Source organism: Cygnus olor, chromosome 3 (assembly GCF_009769625.2).
Source record: "Cygnus olor isolate bCygOlo1 chromosome 3, bCygOlo1.pri.v2, whole genome shotgun sequence".
Lineage (NCBI taxonomy): Eukaryota > Metazoa > Chordata > Aves > Anseriformes > Anatidae > Cygnus > Cygnus olor.
The window spans coordinates 109,646,120-109,655,954 of NC_049171.1; the positions used below are offsets into that span (position 1 = coordinate 109,646,120).

The 9,835-nt window shown below is 43.5% G+C and overlaps 1 long non-coding RNA gene across 1 annotated transcript; it reads left to right on the forward strand.

The window, feature by feature from the left end:
- The first annotated feature begins 533 nt into the window (after nucleotides 1-533).
- On the forward strand, nucleotides 534-3,339 carry LOC121068541. The gene is made up of 3 exons (XR_005818944.1): nucleotides 534-1,189; nucleotides 1,923-2,058; nucleotides 2,382-3,339. It is a non-coding gene; the product is annotated as an uncharacterized LOC121068541 (long non-coding RNA).
- The last annotated feature ends 6,496 nt before the right edge of the window (nucleotides 3,340-9,835 follow it).

A 9,835-nucleotide genomic window follows, 5' to 3' on the forward strand; every position in this document is an offset into this window, starting at 1 on the left:
AAAAATAATGAGAACCACTGCAAAGGGACGTTTTGTTGGACACACGGGCTAGGCATATCTTGGAGGAGGTGGAAAGGCTCCAACACTGTGGGCTCACAGCGAGTTGCCTCTGCTTGCATTGCAGAAGACAGAAGCAGAAAAAAAGGCTGAAACCCAAGAGAAATGGCAAAATGGCTTCAGCTTATTGCTGTTTTTCAAAAACAAAGCCAGTTGTGGGACTGAGAGGCCGATGGAAATGATTTTGGTTTGGAGAGGCCCCTGGATAAAAAGCTTCGGGATCAGTGTGACTTCAAGAGCAAAGAAATAAAAGGCTGTGGGAGTGTTATATATCCTATGGCTTGTCTCATGATGCAGGAATGAGGGGACACTCCCTGAAAGGGAGACTCTGAGTTACCCCAAATCTCCCCAGTTCGGCTGGAGCCGTTCTGCTGGAGCAGGTGCAGGTTGGGCCCTGCAGCACGGGCAAGCACACCGGCACTGCAGGCTGGGAAAGCCCCTGGCTTGTATCCATCTCTGGGCAGAGAAATGAAGCCTGCTCAGCTGTGAAAAAAAAAAAATAAATGGTGGTTTTCTTCTACAGCAGATCACGGTCTAAAAGCTCCTTCCTCCCTTTCCTATGCCTTCAGCAGCATGTGTTCCCCACCCTGCCCTGCGGCTATCACGATGCAGCATACGAGCGTTTGATTTCTTCGTTAGCACTGCTGCCATGTACCCGGTTATTACCTGCAGATGTGTGTGTGCAAGCAAGGGCTCTGCTGGGATGCAGCAGAGGAGCACTGTCTAAACAGCGAGGTTTCCTGGAAGGAGGCAGCACACACTGCGAATTGGGTCTGTTCCCAGAGCATCTTAACTTGCAAGTGATTAGCTGTTAATTATTATGCTATAAATTACTTAATAAATGAGTATTCTTCACAGCACCTATTGTACCCCACGACATCTGCTCAGCTGTGTGAAATACACATAATTACTGGCACAGAGATGTAATTATAGCTCTTCCTCCACATTCTTGCACAGCTACCAGCCATGTCGTGGGTGCTGGGTCCTGCAGGATGCATGGGTGGTGTGCAGGCAGTGCCACCTTGTCCCCATATCCAGAAGTCCTCCCAGGTGCTTTGGAGTGACTCCACCACAAAGAACCTTCTTCTTACTAATACAATCCTACCAAAATGGCTTTAAGAGCATCCTAAGGGTAACAGTAAACTTTTAAGTTAGCTTAAAAAAAATAAAAGTCCTGCTAAACATTCTGGTTTTATCCCATTTTTTACAATATTTTTGCTTAAATAAAAGCTGTAATAATTACAACTACAGGGAAGAGTATGTTCTGCTGCCAGGGTACTTCAGGTCAAGAAGTTTTTCTAGTGACCTAACTTTGTTTACGGCCCTGAAGAGGGAGAGGTGGAGTCTCTCGACTGAGATCATCAAAATATTTGTGCTGGTATGTGCGTTTTGGACCTGCCCTTGAAATTATTCAGATTAACCGTAGCTTGACTTGGTACGGGTATTTGAGCTCTAATTTTTCCCCCAGTTCTTGTCGGTCTGACTTGTGGTAGTTGGCTGTGGGACTGTGTAATCATGGGTTTGGATGTATTCAGCTATTTTATTTTATTTATTATTTTGGGACACGCAGTGATCTAGGCATGCTCAGAAGGGGAAGGAGCAGGGATGGAGAATGAAGCAGGAAAACATCTGCATGTGGCTGAATGTTAAATCAGTGCAGTAGCTTAAACGTATTGAAGAGGTTTTCTAACATACGGAGCCTAAGTGGCTCTCTTCAGGGCTGGCTGCACACGTGAAGATTTGTTGCATGAGAGATGTGGTTGATAATGTTAACTGTAGTGGGATTTTGGTCTTAGCTTCTACAATAAAACTCTATGATCACCATGATGATGTGCAATTTTATTCTCAGATTTCCATGTTCCCAGACCTTGTCGCACTCTCCTCCTTTCCCTGCTGTGAGGGGCAATGGTACTGCAGCACAGTTTGCAGTATCACGACCTCTTTGCACTCCGGAGGCAACACCTGTTTGGATCATGGGAAAGACCTGACACGGTTCCAAAGGTACAGCCTGGCAGTGTTTGACGTGGTCAGATTTTAGTTTTTGAAGGCAATATTTGACACTTTCTGAAAATTAAAGATGCTGGCTTCCCACAAACCAGAAACTTTTCAAAAGCACTTTTTGTTGGTAGCTCTGTTTGCTAGATGATGCACTGCTTTACAGTCTGGGTCTGCTTGCTCCTGATTTCTCCTAGCCGTAGAGGAGGAGGAAAATAATCCCTTTTCTATTCTAACTGGCTGGTGGCGAGCTAAGCTACACCCATGCACACTGACTCTCCCCATTGACAGGTTTGGATGCAGACTGCTTATTTTTTTTCCATTTTCAGGAGAATGAAGGCGCCTGAGATAGAGGGTTTAGATGACTTGGGAAGCCTCAGCAGTGAATTAAAGCCCAATCCACTGAAACTGTGAGTGCTTGCTCTCCTGCTACAGCTTCTTCATACATTGCAAAGGATCAGGAAGCTATCAACGAGGATAATGAGCACTAGATATTACAACAGGGATTTCTTACATTGCTAGCAAGAGAAAAAGCTGTACTGCCCCTCTGCTGGCAGAAAACAGAATAGAAGATATTTCCAGCAATTATTTTTCTTCCAAAAGGGTCCAGGCAACAGCATCCATGTAAGTGCACGTTGCTGACAGTGAGGCCGATGCTTCTGGTTTTGTTAGAGCAAACAAGACCCTGAGAATGGTCCTGAACACAGCTCTGAAAGGCACTGCTCACGTCTAACACACCAAAACCATGCAGAACTGATAGCAGGACAAACTCGGTGTTTGGCAGCCTACCTCTGTTAAACGGGTGCTAAATAACAGTGCCATCACTGCACAGCTGCTTGCATGCCAGCGTGGGCACCCACGCTGAGGCACCGAACCAGCTGCACGTGCTTGTTCTTCAGATGAACAGCACTGGGTTTTCTGCAGGGCCGAGCCACGTGTGCCTGGAAAAGTGCCTCATTCTCCTATTGGTGTAAAAATTAGGGAAACGGTGTATTCTGGATACCTTTCACGTGGGATGGTGATCTGGTGGTATAAAATGGGAAACGCTGCATCATGCAGGGCATGCGGCAAGCCGAGCCAGCTTGAAAGTCTTTGGGCATTCAGGGGAGAAGGGTTCACCAGCCTTCAGACCCACACTGGCACTCGCTCACTACCTGATTCCAGAAGTGCTAACAAAGCAGTAAAGTGGCTCAAAGCACTATGCAATTTTTCTAAACTTCTTTATTCTCTAAGCGTGAAGAAGCAGAAATTATTTGTTGTTTAATCATTTGTTCAGCAGGGCAATAGGCAGAGATCTTACCTGAAAGAGATGCTGAGAAGGATGGTCTTTCTGTTCTAGTTACGAAGTGTGGCTATGGATTCTTTTTCCCCAGGAAAATACCCTCTCTCTCTTTTCTCCCTGAAAGGTTTAGCATTTTTTAAATTTTTTTCCTTTTTTTTTTTTTTAAATTATTATTATTATTTTAAAGCTTGAAACAGAGCAGTATCAATTTCTGAGTGTCTGGACTTCTGAAAAAAATAAAACAGTGCAAACACCTTTTGAAGATGAAGAGATTCCAGTTGATACTGTTTGAGGTCACTGGTTTTCTGCAGGTGTCATGAGAAATGAGTTGTACTTCCCCAGGGTGCTGGGGTTGGAGGAAGACACCTGATCTCTCACTCAAGTGGGACGATGTACATCCTCAGCTTTGCTTGCTCTGGTTTTGCTTTTGTTTTGGGACATGTGCGGCGGTAGCATGAAGGAAGGTGGGATGCAGAGGTCCTGCTCAAGCTCCTGTCACAGCTGGTGACCACGCGGGGCCAGAATATTAGCAACTGGCTGCCAGCCAGCACTAAAAATTCAAGCTGCTGGCTGCCTGATTAACTGCCAGCAATACAGCCTCGGCAGCCTACAGCAGTGGCAGCTGGCCATATGGTGAAATTAAAAACACAAACATAACCCTTCCCTGGGTCCCCACCGAGGGTCCATCTTTCTGTCAGAGGTTTAATATCAGTTAATATCCCTATTGACAGGGCAGCAGCACCAATGGTCACATTTGTGCTGGGGGCAGCAGAAGAGCCTCTCTGGTCCCAAAGCTGCCATGTGCTGGGGACTGACTTTGGGGTGGGAGGAATGACCACTCAAACACGGAAGGTGGGAACCCACTGTCCGGGGAGCAAGGGGTACATACTGCTGCTCTCTTGTCTTTCTGGACCAGCACCAGTCTTTTGCATGTAATTCAAGCTGTACAGACAAATGTGAATGTGGGCAAATGTGGTGCAGGGAATGTTTAGGACTGAACCAAATTATTCGTTCAGTGCATCTTAAACAATCCCTTGCAGACTATTCCTCGGTTATTTTTCTTTCCCAATCTCTGCTTATCACTGTAATATTTCATGCTTCATGCTTCTGAAAAAAATAAATAAATCAATATTCAAGAACAAAGTAATCCAGAGCTTTCCTTCATTTCGGTCTTTTGTATCCTAGGGCGGTTCTAACTCAATAACCGAGTTTTTATTGTGTCACATTTCACTGTTGCTGACTGTGACCAGCCTGCCTAATCCTTTTGCTGCTGCCTTATCAGGATTTTTGTAATTCATTGTTTGTCCATTTTATTTTCCTGGCTTTTAGAGCTTTTTAATTTTTTCCACACACCCCAGTTCTAGGAAATTTGTGGCCGCCCTCTGTGCGTGCTCAGTCTGAGACGTGGTCACATACAAAGGCAGGCAGGTAGCTAACACTGGGAGCCTGATTTAAGCAGCTGGGATTGCATTCTCTCCAACTGGGGAAGAGGAAAAATTCAATATTCTCCAAACTCAGCAACCTGGAAATGTTTCCATTACTGGTGGCAGCGGTGAAAGAGCAGGGAACCTCTGTGTGGTGCCATCTCCCTGCATGTGTTCAGCCGGTACGCTGTTGCAGATATGCAGCATGCTAACCATGCAAACCCCACTACACACCCAGAAGTGGGGGTCAAGGCGATCCTAACAGGATGGTGCCTCTTTGTTTAGAGAAATACAGCTTGCACAGCACCATCACTCTGCTACTAGGATGCTAACACATGAAAGCAAGTGTCTTTGTAGAAGCAGCGTGTTGCTTCTGCTATCTGTCAGCCAAAGCAGCTCTATCAAAATAACTGGACAAGCTGTGATTTATTTTTGGCAGATGAAATCACTGAGTTCTGAATAAATGACTGATTATTTAATAATCCCTCTTGCTGGCTAAAAGTTAATGTGTGTATGTAGTGGGAAGTGTTCATCTGCTTGCTTGTTACTCTAGTACAAGACTGTATATATTGTGTCGAGGTGGAAGAGGGAATTTTTTTTCTATTTGAAGACGACACACATTTTCAGGCACAGTGTACTAGCCTTTTAATGACTAACACAAGACTCCTTTCTTGTGGTGTGATTGGTTTAAAAATATAAATTGAAAGGAAATCATTGTCAGATGGCACAACTGAGTAGTGTTTCTTTGTGGTGGGACACATCAGCTGAGCATACTTACTCCCATCACATGCCCCTCAATGTGGCAGACTGGAGTGGTTCACCAGGACAGTCCCCTGGTGCCCTTGTATGTGGGGCACGAGAAGACATCTGCTAAAGTGCCAAAGTTACACCCAGGGTATCCCACACAGCTGTCTCCATTCAACCCAGTAACTCTGATTTTTGAGTTCTTTTAATCAGGGTTGCAAGACACTCCTGAAGTTGTTCCCAGCTGGGGTGAAGACTGAGGCTCTTTAACCCTTCTTCCTTGGTGTTATAAAGCTTGTTCTTCTGGAGATAGCTTTCTAAGGTGGTGTAATTTTTCTCAGGAGCTCTGAGTTATGTTCTTGGGTGAAGGCTGTTGCACTAGGAATGTAGCTCTGTCTTGGCTGGCCGATGCTAGCAACTTTTAAAGGTATTTTTTGAAGGACATGGTGACCTTGACATTTTTCTATCATTGCTGTCTCTATTCAGTCAGCTTAGCTGTGCTTTAGGACACCCCAAGCTGTTGTTGCTGTATTCAGAATACGGGGGAAGCCTAACTAAGGTGCATGTATGAATTGTCTACTACATACTGAACATTTTTCTACTCTGATAATTCTGGGAAGTTTTTATAGGCTGCTGGAGTGGTTTGTGTGATGTTAGGAAGATCCTTGGCAATGCACTTTTTTTTTTTTTTTTTTTTTTTTTTACTGATTGGTTTTTGTTGTCTTCCTAACCATGCTGAGTCATGTGAAAAACTGAGTGACCTTTAGGTTTTCCGGGACTTGAATCTGAAAGTAAAGGTGTTGTTCAAAGGGATGTTGTCTAGTCAGTTCCAGCATTTCTGGTAAGCTTTCATTTTCAAACTGATGTGTTATCAAAAACATAATTCAAACCTGGAATCCTTCGCAGTTCAAACAGGAGATCAACCATATTGTCGATCCAGAATCGTACGTATTGGTCACGAGCTGTAGGTTCCTCTTTAAGCAACTCAGGACCAGTAGCTGCATGGGATAGGAGAGGCTGTTTGAAGCTCCAGCCTGCCACAAGCTTTTTCTGTGTAGAGTAATGTGAATTAAATTAATCCCCTCAGTGTTAGCAGTATGAGTGACTGGGAGTAAGTGTATGTGATGTTCTTCTCACCTTAAAGACTTCAGCTGAAGGCATGGTTTGAATAAACTGAGAAGATAATAATCAATGGCTCAAGCATTTTTGTGTGAATTTTTGACTTGGAAGTTGCATGGCTCTATCAAAGGTGAATAAAGAAGGGTCTTTTCTATCCCTTAAAGAATAACAGTGGTTTCTTTCACAGACTGTGGGAACTCCTTCCCTAACGCTGCATGCTCAAGGCAGCTCTTACGGAAGTCAGGAATACTTCTGAATTTCACTGGGGAAGCCATAGGTCTTAGTGTGATTATGTTTGCAGCTGTCTGCCAGCCTTGTTCTGCCATTCCCTATGGGTTCCCTGTTGTGCTCGTGTCTCCCGGCTAGTATGTGCTTCCCAAGGATGGTATCTTTATTACTTTCAAACCTTGGATCCTATGGAAAATGTTTCTTTGTAACAAGCTGCATAAGTTGCATTTACATCATGAATGTGGAACTGTATCCTGTAAGCTGCTGCTTAACTGGTAAAATAACGTTTTTCCTCTGAATCCCTGTAAGATTTCAAGCCAGTAACTCAGCACACTTATTTCCTTCTAATAAATCCTCTGCTCTTTCAGTGGCATCTATCATCAACATAGTAATTTTCCCTCAGCGTTACACTTCTTGAACCTATTTATACTGTCATAGTTTTTTTTCTTGTTCTTATCAGTTGACCCTTATATACTGCTTTGCCTGCCTCCTGCAGAAGACTTCTCTATTATCTTTGCTTTATTTGAAGCACTGAACAAAGTCCTTTTTAATTGCTGCTGTCTGATCTTTGTCCTAGAGAAGCAAAATTAGTTTTTCAAAATAAATGATCTCTGGAGCCTTACCCAGCTATCAAACATGACTATTGACTGACTACCTTATCAGACCATGTAATGGTGCAGATTCTACTAGCTTCATTAACTATTTAAAGATTAACACAAACTCTATTCTAGTTTATAAGAGACAAAGGCGAGAGTGAAGTGTATGATCTCACTCTTCTGGGTACAAATCTTTCAGCAATCTGTAAGTGTAAATTGTTGGTATAGGAAGGTTAACGCTGCACCCCTTCTTCCATAAATTGTCTGTCTTTATCAAATTTGTCCCTTCTCTCATGTCTGCCTTATCAGATTGGCCTAAGTGAGGTACATAAGTGAATCCTCTTCCAAATTTAATTTCACCTTCTCGGAAGCCCAGATACTACTTAAAAAAAAAAATCCTTTAATAAAAGTCTATTTCTGACAAGGAATGAATGCTGACTTCAGATTTTAGCAACTCAGCAACTATACCCTTGAATACAAAATACTCCATCAAATTGATCAGAAATCTAAAAATAGCATTTTAAGGTAATATGCCTGCTCTTCACTTTTCTTCTTTGGTTAAAGGAAGTACAGATTTCATTTCAAACTGGCCGTTGACCTTTCCTAACAATTAACTTGGTAAAATAACTGTGGGGTTGAGTTCTGTATGTAGACTTCTGCTGTTCAAAGGTATTGCTTGTGAAGGGAAAGCTATTGATAGCTATCAGGTGATGAGATGCACCCAGCGGTCCTGAGGGAACTGGTGGATGTAGTTGCGAAGCTCTTATTATATTTAAGAAGACATGGCAGTCCAATGAAAATCCCACTGACTGGAAGAGGAAAAACAACCTCCATTTTTAAAAAAAGGGAAAGGAAGAGCCAGGGAACTACAGGCCAGTCAGTCTCAGCTCTGTGCCTGGCAAGAGCATGGAGCAGATTGTCCTCAAAACTATGCTAAGGCACATGGAAAATAAGGAGGTGACTGGTGACAGCCAACATGATTTCACTAAGGGCAGACTGTGCTGGACAAATCCGTTGCCCTTCTACAATGGGGTTAAAGCACTGGTGGATAGGGGAAGAGCTACTGACATCATCTACCCGGACTAGTGCAAAGCATTCGACACTGTCCCCCGTGACATCCTTATCTCTAAACTGGAGAGACATGGACTGCTTGGTGGGTGAGGAATTGCCCGGGTGGCCACATTCAAAGAGTTACGGTCAACTGCTCAATGTCCAAGTAGAAATCGGTGACGAGTGGTATTCCTCAGGGGGTCAATACTGGGAGTGGTGCTGTTCAACATCTTTGTTGGTGACATGGACAGTGAGATCGTGTGCACCCTCAGTAAGTTTGCTGATGACACCAAGCTGTGTGGTGCGGTTGATGTGCTGGAGGGAAGTGATGATGCTTGTTTGAAGTCTCACCAGTTCCTGCCAAATTTAGCAAATGGTGAAAAAGTCCTAGTGCAATTTTGCATTTGTTGTTCTGTCTTCCTGGAGCACTACTGTAATTTTCTCCTGTCTCTGGGTATGTGAGGAGTGGGGAAACTCATGGGAAAAAATGCAGCTGTAGACTGTGAATGTAAGTTTCTAAGTACTTGCAGGCTTTCTTCATAATTAAATGTTCAAGCTGGTAATGATGAAATGACTACCAGGTCTGGTATGAAACCTGAGCATAGACAGTCCAGAGATCCTGGACTCATCAAAATCGTTGCTGAAGCTTCACATCCCAGGCTGGTTTCTACCTTTTAGCATTCCCAGGCAACTCTTATTTCTAACAGTGCTTCTCTGAATGCTGTTCTCTGTATCCACTTCATCAATATTCTGTCTGTCCCTCCAGCAAAGAGGCGTGTATCCCTGTATCTTTGGCTCCTGATAATTGTCTTATATGGCAATTTGATTTTCCAAGCCTATGGTTTCCTTATCACTAAAAGCAAGGATTTTGAATCATGTCTCACAGCCTTAAGCCTGGAGGCCACTTCCTTGTTGTCAGTATTGGTGCATGGTTAACTTTTTTTTTTTTCAGTCCTTATCATGTTGTATGTGATGTATTTGGTGTCAAAAACATTCCCAACCATTACACTCTTATCTTACAACAGAGTTTAACATTTAAAACTTTTTAAGGTGATACAGGGAAGAAAACCAAAGAATGTGGCATTCCCTAGCTAAGGCAAGAGATTAGATTACTACAGGTACATTCCGTCTCTTCAGAGCTTAGTTTACTGTACCATTTCCGTGTACCTCCCTGGTAATACCCGCCCTGTCCCACAGTGGGTTTTTAATAAGGGGAACAGGCAAGCTATGTGCAGGGCAGGAGGGATGGCAATTGCCCTAGAATTTCTTCCAAGCTGTTCGATGCTTGTGCTGTTAATGAGATCAAGGGCAGGTTTGGAGATCAGGTGCGCATAAGAAAA